This window comes from Pseudorca crassidens, chromosome 16, assembly GCF_039906515.1.
Source record: "Pseudorca crassidens isolate mPseCra1 chromosome 16, mPseCra1.hap1, whole genome shotgun sequence".
In the NCBI taxonomy this organism is placed as follows: domain Eukaryota; kingdom Metazoa; phylum Chordata; class Mammalia; order Artiodactyla; family Delphinidae; genus Pseudorca; species Pseudorca crassidens.
The window spans coordinates 73,874,477-73,887,039 of NC_090311.1; the positions used below are offsets into that span (position 1 = coordinate 73,874,477).

The 12,563-nt window shown below is 42.3% G+C and overlaps 1 protein-coding gene across 1 annotated transcript in view; it reads right to left on the reverse strand.

Moving 5' to 3' along the window:
- Positions 1-12,563, reverse strand: part of LOC137209339 (uncharacterized) — a 99,120-nt gene that overhangs the window by 75,600 nt on the left and 10,957 nt on the right. The window contains exons 3-4 of the mRNA XM_067710935.1: positions 2,541-6,686; positions 1,862-1,952 (exon numbers count right to left, since the gene is read on the reverse strand). The gene's annotated coding sequence lies outside the window, so the exon portion shown is untranslated. The remainder of the gene's footprint in view (positions 1-1,861; positions 1,953-2,540; positions 6,687-12,563) is intronic.

The following is a 12,563-nucleotide window of genomic DNA, read 5'->3' on the forward strand; positions in this document are numbered from 1 at the left end:
GGAATATGTGTGGAACTCAGGTGACCCACTGGGGTACTTCTGGTTATTCCCTTGTCCAATCATAACTGTAAATGGACAAGCGCAGCCATCCTGATCTGAGAAGACGAAGAGTATGGTTCCTAGGGGTTCAGAGTCCTTAGAATTAGCACATGGGTGTCAAACCAATCGATAAGCCACTAAGGACAGAGAGGGGGTAGATGAGGGAGAGAGGAATTTAGAATGGACACCGGAGGGGAACAGTGAATACCAGCTGGAACCCGTAACTTCGCCATTAGGAAGAGAGGCTCATTGAAACCCTAGAGAAGCTGCTGCCATGCAGCACAAGGAGTGGACCACGACAGCCATAGAGGCTGACCACTCAGAACTCCCTTCAAGGAAGAACTTGCTGGCAGCCTCAGCTGTGCATGCTTTTGGGATCTGCCATTAACTTTCAGGCTGAAACCATTCTCTTCCAAGGCATCCCCCAGCCAATGACAGCACAGCAGGGACATCAGGGCCTGGCCATTTCTGCATATTCCTCTAAGAGCAATCTTTGCTCTAGAGCTCCGCATTGGGTTGGCTGAAGTTCTGTCATCTCTGCATCGCAGTCTGAGGCTCTCCTTCCCCAGACCTGCTTCCTCCTCCTCTCCCTTCGCTGCCACCAGAGTTTACATCACAGTCTGAAGGTGATCCCACTTCTTTTATTACCTCCCAATAAACCTCTTGCATTCCCAACTTTGTGTCAAGGTCTGCTCACTCTAGGACTAACACAAACCATTTCAAGCATAAGCTCCAAATTTAACGCCACGAGGGCCGACACTGCAAAGTACAAGTGCTCATTCGGAAACAACTTATTTATTACATCAACAACTCTACGTGGTGGACTCCAGGGTGAGAGGCAGCAGAGATTTATTTAATGATCATTATGATTCTTTCAAGAAATGAAGGGCCAGCTAGAAATAAAATTATAATTAAAATCTACCCAACTGTTACCATGTACCAAAACTTCAAATGTAATTTCCCACTTGTTCTTCACAAAGCCTTATGAAGTATGTAGTATTTTTATTATTCCCTTTTGCAGAGAGCAAATGGAGATTAGTTTGATTGTCCAGTGACAATTAGTAAGTTAGAGAGTCAGAATTTGTACCTTAGGAAAGCCTAAGCTATTAACCACTACAACAATCCAGTTATCCAGAGTTGATTTATGTTGTTACAACTGAAGAATCCTAACAGATACGAAAATTGGTTCCAGGGAGCAAGTTGTAGGGTAAAGACCAGGGAATTGTCACCCCTGGAAACAAATTTAACCCCATCTGAAAGTATCAGCCATGCTTCTGAGCCAAATAGGCTCAACATCAATTTGTAAAAAGTTTGCTTTTTATTTTTTTTGGTTGATAAAAATTAAGCAATTCTTGCAATGTTTTCAAAACATAAACTTCCTTTTGAAATGTCTGGTTTTGCATATGACCCCAGGGAAAAATGGGACCTGGTCCTAGTGCCTGGCCTGCTGACAGCAGATGTGAGGGGGGAGTATCAGCTTCCTCCCGGAAGGGAGCTCTCAGGATGGCAAAAAAGTTTCTATGGACAAAGAAGGTAGAGGGCTTCCTTATGCAGTGAAATTTCAATGGTGGGTTTTTAAGAGAGATTGAGTACTTGGAAATCTCTGATTCCTTTTCTCATTCTTATAGCAATCTCAGCCCTGCAGCTACAAAAGTTAGGGATTCTCGTAGCATACTGGTCATAGAAAATTGAGGAATTTCAGTCTGTGACTCCCTGAAAATCAAACTCTGAGGTTAATTTTGTACACTGTAGGTTCAGTTTGAAATCTTATCAAGTATCTTATGTGAAAATCTGGACATTTATCAGTAAAGAATCCACTTACCAGAGACTCTGTATACGATACACCATCTGGAGTAACAATGTCATTCTAAGAGTGGCTGGTATACTGCATATGCATGTAAAGTGCCCTTGGACTGGAAGAGCAGTTGTTGAAAAGCATAAATAAGTAGAATGTGTCTTGTTTACAGCCAATCCTATGAGGTCGAAAGGGCTTAGATATTTCTCATACTAGTGTGTGGATAATGTCAGGGAACCCATCCCAGCTGTGCCTCATTCACAAGGAAAGTATGCAGAATAGTTGAGGAACTTGGCAGGCATCCTCAGATCTGTAGATTCCTTAAGCCAGTGATATCAGAATGCATCAGCCAGTGGGTCTGTGGGACCTGGGAAGCCACACTACACTAATGTTAGTGTGGTGAGTTCCTAACAAGCCTTTCTAGACTGACTCACTGTCATCTGCTTGGTAAACGATTTTTGAATGAATTATGGCTGTGAGCTTGATTGCCAACACGCAGTCCAAGAGATTACCACCTCACATCCATTATAATAGTAGCAGTGGTGGGATATAATTATGTACTTTAGAAGTGGGGCAAGGAACACAGGAAGAAGTAACTCATTACTCCTGAGATTTCATGGTGGTTTTTCATCAGTTCACCTGAAGGCTACAAAGATCATAGAGATATGGATGACAGTGTTATTCTTGGGCTGTAGCTTTTGCTTACCTTCAGCCAATGTATCATTCATGGGTCACTTTTAGAAAAACAGAAACCAGTTTAGCTATTTTAAGCAGGAAGGCATTTAAGAAATGCAGAGAATTGGGTGAGTATAAAACACTGAAAAACTCTAATTTGAAAAGATACATGCACCCCAATGTTCATAGCAGCATTATTTACAATAGCCAAGACATGGAAGCAACCTAAACGTCCATCGACAGATGAATGAATAAAGAAGATGTGCTATATATACACAATAGAATATTACTCAGCCATAAAAAGAAATGAAACAATGCCATTTGCAGCAACATGGATAGATCTAGAGATTATCATACTAAGTGAAGTAAGTCAGACAGAGAAAGACAAATACCATATGACATCATTTATATGTGGAATCTAAAAAAATGATATAAATGAACTTATTTAACAGAAATAGACTCACAGACAGCAAAAACAAACTTATGGTTACCAAAGGGGAAACAGGGGGGAAGAATAAATTAGGAGTCTGGGATTAACAGACACACACTACTATATATAAAACCGATAAACAACAAGGACATACTGTATAGCACAGGGATCTATATTCAATAACCTATAATGGAAAAGAATCTGGGGGCTTCCCTGGTGGCACAGTGGTTAAGAATCCGCCTGCCAATGCAGGGGACACGGGTTCAAGCCCTGGTCCGGGAAGATCCCACATGCCATGGAGCAACTAAGCCCGTGAGCCACAACTACTGAAGCCCGCAAGCCACATCTACTGAAGCCCAGGCACCTAGAGCCCGTGCTCCACAACAAGAGAAGCCACTGCAATGAGAAGCCCGCACACTGCAACGAAGAGTAGCCCCCGCTCGCTGCAACTACAGAAAGCCCACGTGCAGCAACGAAGACCCAACACAGCCAAAAATAATAAATAAAATAAATAAATTTATTTTTAAAAAAGAAAAGAATCTGAAAAAGAATATATATACATACACATATATATGCATATGTGTATGTGTGTGTGTGTATATATATATATATAAAACTGAATCACTTTGCTGTACACCAGAAACTAACACAACATTGTAAACCAACTATACTTCAATTTTAAATAAATAAATAAACTATGATAAATCTCATGGAAGAGTATGGGGGTAAAGAGAACTGACCTAAGTAACTTTGGGAATGAGTAGAAACTGCAAGTCTAAAGACAAGTGTACATAAACAATTCTGAAACTACTACATGTATACAGGTATTAAATAAATAAATGAATGAAAGGAAAAAAAAGGAAAAATCTGGAAGATCTGGAGAAGCAAATTTGAGGCAAGGCCTCCAGAAATGGCTCCCAGACAACAGAACTGTCTGCCAAGGAACCAGGTAAAATCAAGAAGATACGATCAGAAACTGCCCTGGAACTGTTAGCTACAGAAACTCACAGCCTAAACCAATCGGAATCACAATGCCCCACCGCTGCTGCTGTTGCTTTCAAAGTCACACTGCTACACTGGCATCAGCAAAAACTGCATGCTCAGACCCCTCGCCATGACCCCCATGAAACTAGTGACTGGACATGGTCATGCTACTCCAGAAAGCCCAACCCCTCCGCACCAGGTTTGCCTGCAGGAAACAGAAGCAGCAACAGTGCCCCTCCAGGTACATATCCGTCTTTCAAATGTCCCAAAAGCGCATCTGACTGGACAAACTTAAATCACATCTGGAATCTTAACTATAAGGGGATTGGGAGATAAGAGTTTTTGGCATTCCTTTGGCCCCATCCTAAAAGGAGGGAAAAGAGATGCTGAGCACTAATCCACTATGAACCCCAGCCAGCTCGCTGTGTCCCTTGAGGAAGAAGAGGACAGTGGGCAGTGAAAGCCACAGGGAAAGGCATTTCCTGGCTTGAAATCAAAGTGGAACCAGAAAAGAAGAGAGAAAAGCCTAGCCCAATGGAGCATTCAGGCGGGTTTGATGTGGAGAATTTTCGGCCTTTTTGAAATCCCTATCAAATGCTGCCCTCTAATGTTTGTGGAATAAACTACTTTTGAGAAACGCTGAAACAGAACACATCTAGCTGCAGTTTTCCAGGATGAAGAGCTACGGATATCTGTATTTCATGGAAACTGGAAAAAATCCACTGAACTGGACACCAAAACTGCTTCCAAATGATGCGGCCAATTGACATTCAGATCAAGTTTTGCCGAGATATTATTGACTCAGACCTCTTGATATGGGTTATTTTTTTCTCCATAACAGAGTGGGGTAGTTTTAAGTATTCCTTGTGGTTCATGTAATAATCAGGAAAGCAGATGATCAATTAAATTATAAATCATTTACACAAATTATGAACCCGAGAGACTTCCAACAAAGTATTTAATTTATTGCCAGTATTAATTTGATTTTCTTGCTTTGTTATCTATCTTTACGAGGTCCCCCCCGACCATACCACCATCACAGTTGGTGATTAGGAAAAGAATGATATCACTGATGTTCAGAATTTTATATGCCAAGAGGAATAAGTGTATGTCAGCAAAACAAAACAAAGTGCTTAACAGTCCTGGTGCAACCAAGAAATGAAGGCTGCTACGTTTAAAATTATTAAGTCCACAGCTATCAACTGCAATCCAAAACACCTGCTAGCATCATGGATTAAATAATAAAATCCATGGATTAGAAGCTGTCCCTTGGGCATACCAAGTATGATTGTGCCTCGGTGCCCTTACCTTCTCCCTGCTTAGGACATGCTTTTTCCCAATAGTGCATCCATAGAAGTGTGACTATTTTGTCTTTTTTTTTTTTTTTTTTTTTTTTTGCGGTACGCGGGCCTCTCACTGTTGTGGCCTCTCCCGTTGCGGAGCACAAGCTCCGGATGCGCAGGCTCAGCGGCTATGGCCCACGGGCCCAGCCGCTCCATGGCACGTGGGATCTTCCCGGACCGGGGCACGAACCCGTGTCCCCTGCATCGGCAGGCGGACTCTCAACCACTGCGCCATCAGGGAAGCCCTATTTTGTCTTCTTTCCAAGCTGCTAAAGTGATAAGGTCCTGGGTCCATGCTCACAGGAAGTAAGTTGTAGTCATATCCTTCTCTTCCGTCTTATTTCTTCATGGCCATTTCGTGGTACACCAGTACTATGGTTTGGGATCTTTGGATGTGAAGTTGGGTGGGAATAGGCCTCCTCTATATAGACAACTTCATGTGAGTTGTCTATATTGGGATTAGGGGCCAAAAGCAAATTTACCAATCAAGTGTTACTCTGTTTTCCTCTGCTAACCTTCCTTGACTATATGCCTTTCTTGGTTATTCTTTGGTAGGATTAAATATTCATGTGTCTCTGGCCAAAATAATTTCTAGTAGCATTTCAATCTCACTCTGATTTCTAACCGGATACAGGATAGAGAAAACAAGGAGATTAACAAGAAAAGGCCATCGTGGCTGGAATTGTAGCACTCTTTTCGGAGAAGTGTCTCCACCCCAAGACCACTATCTCTGAGAACCTCTAAATATTTTAGAACTCTTTCACAAACAGTACGAAACTATCCAAGTTTGAGGCTACAGCAGTACTAAAATACAACAAGCTGGAGATGCTGAGCAGAAACCACTTTGTATATTGCTTCACGCAGATAAAACTTCAGTTTCCAGGTGCCAGAGCTGTCCCCACTCCCACTTCTCTCTTGGGTCCTCTGGCATGAAGGGAAAGGCATTTGCAAACAAGTCACTGCAGAGATCAGAGTGTTCCCCCTTTGCATAGCCTGGGGGACATGCATCACCACTCTTCCCACTCCACTGTTTGCTTTCCCACTGGGGAAGAAATGGACTCATCTTCAGGATGCAGGGATGAAAGGCTGCAGAAAACAACAAGCTTGAAGCTGTGTAGGGTCAGAGCTGTGTGTAATCAGTCATTAGGGGGCCCTGATCTGCTGATCTGCTTCAAAGCTTTGGAATTTGACTTAAGGGATGTCATCCTGCTGGGTTCACAGAAGAAATTCCCAGGGGCTAGAGGTGAGGTCTAACCACAGAAGTGAGATCATAGGTGGAGACACACTTAGAAGTCTGTAGTGCTGTTGTTACGATAATCACAACAATAATAAGTCAACCACAAGGATCCTCCCAAGATTGTCAAATCCTTCATGCTGGGTAGTTTAGTCATAGGACAATCAAATAGTGTGGCTTTGAGAGCTAAAGAAATGTGGGATAGAGAAACAATTTCAATGTTCACAAACAGCAGACAGATTAAACAAATTATGGTAATCCCTACAATAGAATAATACGCAGCCATTAAAAAATAATGTAGGACACACATATTCCTGGTGGGTATGTAATTGGTACTACCTCTATGGAGGGTAATTTCGTACCACAGATGGAAACTGCAAATGCATATACCCCTAATCCAGCATATTCCACTTGGAGGAATTTATCCTCCAGATATATTCAAAGAGGTGCAAAGTGATATGTACGTACATGCATGTACAAGATTATTTATGGCAGCATTTTTTATAATGGCAAATGTTTAGGAACCATCATTAGGGAACATATTTTAAAAGTTATGGGGGACTTCCCTAGTGGTCCAGTGGTAAAGAATCCACCTTCCAATGCAGGGGACGCGGGTTTGATCACTGGTCGGGGAACTAGGTTCCCACGTGCCGTGGGGCAGCTAAGCCAGTGCACCACAACTACTGAGCTCGCAGGCCTCAACAAGAGAGCCTGCATGCCGCAAACTACAGAGCCCATGCACCCTGGAGCCTGTGCGCCACAACTAGAGAAAGAAAACCTGCACGCCACAACTAGAGAGAAACCTGCGCACCGCAACTAGAGAGAAGCCAGAGCGCCGCAACAAAGACCTGACGCAGCTAAAAAATCAAGAAAGAAAATAAATATTTTTTAAATAAATAAATAAATACAAGTTATGGGACAGCCATACAGTGGAATACAGGGCAGTTAAAAAAAAAAAAGTTCTCTATGTCCCAATACATTGCTAAATGCAAAACAATAGCAAAAAAAAAAATCAAGCTACAGAATAATATGTGTATTACATGACCATTTGAGGTTAATAAAGCAAGGAAGAGGGGGGAAGAGTATTTGCTGGAAGGAAGTATTTGTTGTCAGCCTCTGATGCCTTCACCTCACCCAGCTGGGTACTGAGCTATTCCTGAACTGGGCAGCCTCATCTGAGGAAGAAGCATATCTATGTCCTCTAGTGAAGTAGATTTTAAATTTTAGTGGGCATAGGAATCATCTGAGTTACTTGCTGACAATGAAAATTTAAGGGATCTATCCTTTTTTTTTTTTTTGGCTGCACCACCGCGCGGCATGCGGGATCTTAGTTCCCTGATGAGGGATCGAACCCACACCCCCTGCAGTGGAAGCACGGAGTTTTACCACTGGACCACCAGGGAAGTCCCAAGGGATTTATCCTTAGAGATTGTGACTCAGTAGGTCTGGGGTTGGACCCTGGAATTGGAAGGGATTTTTGTCTTTTAAATAGACTTTCTAGGCTTCCCTGGTGGTGCAGTGGTTAAGAATCCGCCTGCCAATGCCGGGGACACGGGTTCGATCCCTGATCCAGGAAGATCCCACATGCTGCGGAGCAGCTAAGCCCGTGCGTCACAACTACTGAGCCTGTGCTCTAAGGCCTGCAAGCCACAACTACCTAAGCCCACGCACCAAGAGCCTGCGCTCCGCAACGAGAAGCCACCGCAATGAGAAGCCCGTGCACCCCAACCAAGAGGAGCCCCCGCTCGCCACAACTAGAGAAAGCCCGCGCGCAGCAACCAAGACCCAACACAGCCAAATAAATAATTAATTAATTAATTAATAATAGACTTTCTATTTAGAGCAGTTTTAGGTTCACAGCAGAATTGAGAGGAAGGTATGGCGGTTTTCCATATACTTCCCTCTCCAACTCATGCACAGCCTCCCCCATTATTAACATTCCCTGCCAGAGTGGTATTTTTGTTATAACTGATAAACGAACATTGACACATCAGTCATTATCACCCAAAGTCTATAGTTTACATTACAGTTCAGTCTTGGTGTTGCACATTCTATAGGTTTGAACAAATGTATAATAATGTGTATCCACCATTATAATATCATACAGAGCTGTTTCACTGCCCCCACAATCCTCTATGCTCTACCTTTTTATCCCTGCTAACCCCTGGAAACTGATCTTTTAACTGTCTCCATAGTTTTCCCTTTTCCAGAATGTCATGTAGTTGGAATCATACAGTATGTAGCCTTTTCAGATTCTAGTAGTTACGTAGTGATATCTCATTGTTTTATTTTGCATTTCCCTGAAGACGTATAATGAGGAGCATCTTTTCACGGGCTTATTTACCACGTGTATATCTTCTTTGGTGTGGTATCTGTTAAGGTCTTTGGCCCACTGGCATTTTTTTTTTAACAAGCACAAAAGGTGATTCTGATGCAGCAGATCCTTGGTCCAGTCTCTGAGAAACTGTGCTATAGTAACCAGAGAACCAGCATCTGGGATGAACTAAAGTCTTCTCACTGTGCTGAATCGATGAGGATCTATGAGAGGGGAACCCAGTCAACCCATTTAGCCTCAAGTTCAAGCTCAAAAGAGCCCTAAAATTTGGCTATTGTTCTCTGACAAATTTGTTCACAGAAACAAGCCCTTCCACAAATATTCATATTTTGGTCCTTTTGAGCTTGAGGCTATCTATATCATTTTCTAATAATTAAAATGGAAATCCAACAGAGGTAACTGCTGGTCACCCAGAGTTATTCACAGATGGAAATCTGGATTTATGAGCACAAAACAATTGGCTTCCCAGTTTATGGCTTAAGGATGTTTTAACTACTTCTATTTAGATGATGACACTTTTCTTCTCAGTGAACAACATGAGATAGATATTCCCTTAAATGATCATTCATACACTTCTACGTATTATACATACTGTAGTTCACGCGCATAATGCATGAGTATCGTAGCTTCATTGTTTTGTCGATTACCTTTATTTCTTTTCTTTAAATCTATTCCTTCATTAGTTGTCCTTTGCCATTTGTTTTTTACTTAACTTCTTTTGTTATTTTTAGATGTGATTCAGATAAAATAGAAGTGTAAATACATATGCAACATTTATACGTTTTTCTTATACCACTCTCATCATTCTTTTCATCAGCCGTGTAATATTTTTCAAATCCATCAAGATTCACAGTTTCACTTACAATTTAAAATTTTTATTTATTTTAGTTTTGGCTGCGTTGGGTCTTCGTTGCTGCTTTCTCTAATTGTGGCAAGCCGGGGCTACTCTTCGTTATGATGCGTGGGCTTCTCATTGCGGTGGCTTCGCTTGTTGCGGAGCACGGGCTCTAGGCGCACGGGCTTCAGTAGTTGTGGCACGCGAACTCATTAGCTGTGGCTCGCGGGCTCTAGAGCACAGGCTCAGTAGCTGGGGCGCACAGGCTTAGTTGCTCCGCTGCATGTGGGATCTTCCCGGACCAGGGCTCGCACCCGTGGTCCCCTGCATTAGCAGGCGGATTTTTAACCACTGTACCACCAGGGAAGCCCTCGCTTACAATTTTAAAAGTTCAAATTACTCAATCTAGTTCTGGGGACTTCCCTAGTGGTCCAGTAGTTAAGAATCTGCCTTCCAATGCAGGGGACACGGGTTTCATCTCTGGTCAGGGAACTAAGATCCCACATGCTGCAGGGCAACTAAGCCCATGTGCTGCGACTACAGAGTCCATGCACTTTGGAGCCCGCGCACCACAACTAGAGAGCCCATGTGCTGCAACTACTGAGCCAGTGCGCTCTGGAGCCCACGGGCCACAACTAGAGAGAAGCCCGTGCACTATAAGGATGATCCCATGTGCCGCAACAAAGATCCCATGTGCCACAACTAAGACCCAAAGCAGCCAAAAATGAAATAAATACTTTTAAAATATCAACTTCTTAAATTTAGATACTTTTTTTTTTTTTTTTCTGGCCGTGCCATGCGGCATGTGGGATCTTAGTTTCCCGACCAGAGATCAAACCCATGCCCTCTGCATTGGGAGCAGAGTCTTAATCACTGGACCGCCAGGGAAGTCCCGTAAATTTATATTTTATTCAGGAAAGTACAATGTTACATACTAAATGAGTGAGAACTTAGACAATGCATTTTCAAAAATTTTGTTCTACATAAGACCCATTTCCTGATAAGTAGTGCTCACTACGAAAGGTACTGTTCTAAATGCTTTATAACTAATTTAATCTTCAAACAAGACTATAAGTGCTATTCTCACAACGCCATTTTGACTCTCAGTATCGCTGTCAAAGTTAGACTTCTGACCCTAATTGAAATCCATATTCAACTGAAATCTCCCCATACTATCTAATTCAAGAGTTAAGTGGTCTCAAAATCTGAATGCTCAGTGGCCTCCCCAGCGCTCTCAGAAGAATCTTCCCTACATATCACACTGCTCCAGGTCAGTCCCTACAACTACATTGTGTCTTGATAGTTCTGCTGGAACTGGGGTCCTTGCTTGCACCCCACCCTTCTTGACATGCAGCCCAGCCTTTGCCCTAGAAACCAAGGAACTGGCTTCCTGAGGCATAACTGTTGCTCCTACTTGTCTCTGAGTATTGCCTGTTGTCTCCATTCCCTCTGAATACTGTACATTTCATCTTCATCCCACCCTTAATTGGGCTAATGGGTCTGACCTCCTAGAGACTGTTGTCTACTCGATCTATTCCAGAGTTCAGCAGGCCCTTTAAATGCTGACAATAACCTCACAGCTGGGCCAGTTTCTCCTGACCCAGTTCTGACTTTTTATGTCCATGTACAGGTTTTGGGTGCTTAACATATATAGTATAGAAATCGACCTAAGCTATGACACTTTTGTGTCAAAGGTGGAGGTTCCTCTGCTTTGGAAAATATTAAAGGCTCTGAGAAACTAAGTTTCAGTGATCTGACTGAAAGCACAAAGTTCTCATGTTATACAAGGAAGGAGCTGAAATGTAACAGAGCTGAAATGTAATCTTCCCTGGCGGTCCAGTGGTTAAGACTCCATGCTTCTACTACAGGGGGCACAGGTTCGAACCCTGGTTGGGGAACTAAGATCCCACATGCTACATGGTGTGGCAAAAAAAAAAAACAAAAAAATAGAAAGAAAGAAAAAGAAAACAAATATCAAGATGGAAAATAAAATCCAACCAATAATTACAATACCAAAAAAAATTTTTTTAAAAGAAATGTAACAGAAGCCCCATAGGAAGTTCAACATCCTTGGCCGCACCCCTCCTGCTTCAGAGATGTCTCCTATTCTGCTTCACATCTGGTCTGCTCTTTCAGTTTATATGAAGAACCATCTATTTAAAGGCTGTATGAATTTTATTCCCCCAGGTAATGGTATTTTACTTCAAGTTGGGCACCTCAACACTCCTATACAACCATCCTAAATTTACTTTCCCTCAAATTTACTTTTCCTCCTAAGTCTGGCACTCTCCTTGTGAGGAAGAAGAGTGAGCACTGAGCTTTGGAGAATCCAAGACCCTGTGTTACTTCATCAGATGGCTATACTGAGTACTCCTGAATTCCATAGTATTCATAACCTGCTTGTTTTTTGTTTTGTTTTGTTTTTAGCCGCACCTCGAAGCTTGTGGGATCTGAATTCCCCAATCAGGGATCGAACCCATGACCCTGGCAATGGAAGCGCAGAGTCCTAACCATTGGACCACCATGGAATTCCATATAACCTGTTTGTTTTATCTCAAAAACAATAAGTCAACCTCTTCGAACTGAAGGTTGTTTGGTTTTGGTTTTGTTTCAGACAGGGTACCCCACAGAAATCCCGAGAAGGGTTTCAAATGTTTAAGGAGAGATCCTATTGACCCAAATATATATTAACCTGAAAGCCTTCCATTTTAAGTCTACTTTCATCCATTCTTTTATTCAACACTTACTAAGGGCTGAGTATGGGCCAGGCACAATTCTAGGTACAAAAGAGAACAAAAGAAAGTTTGCTGCCCTCATGGAGTTTATATCCTAATGGCAATAAATACTAAACATAATGAGTAAATTATATAGTACTTAAAGGAATTAATGTCTA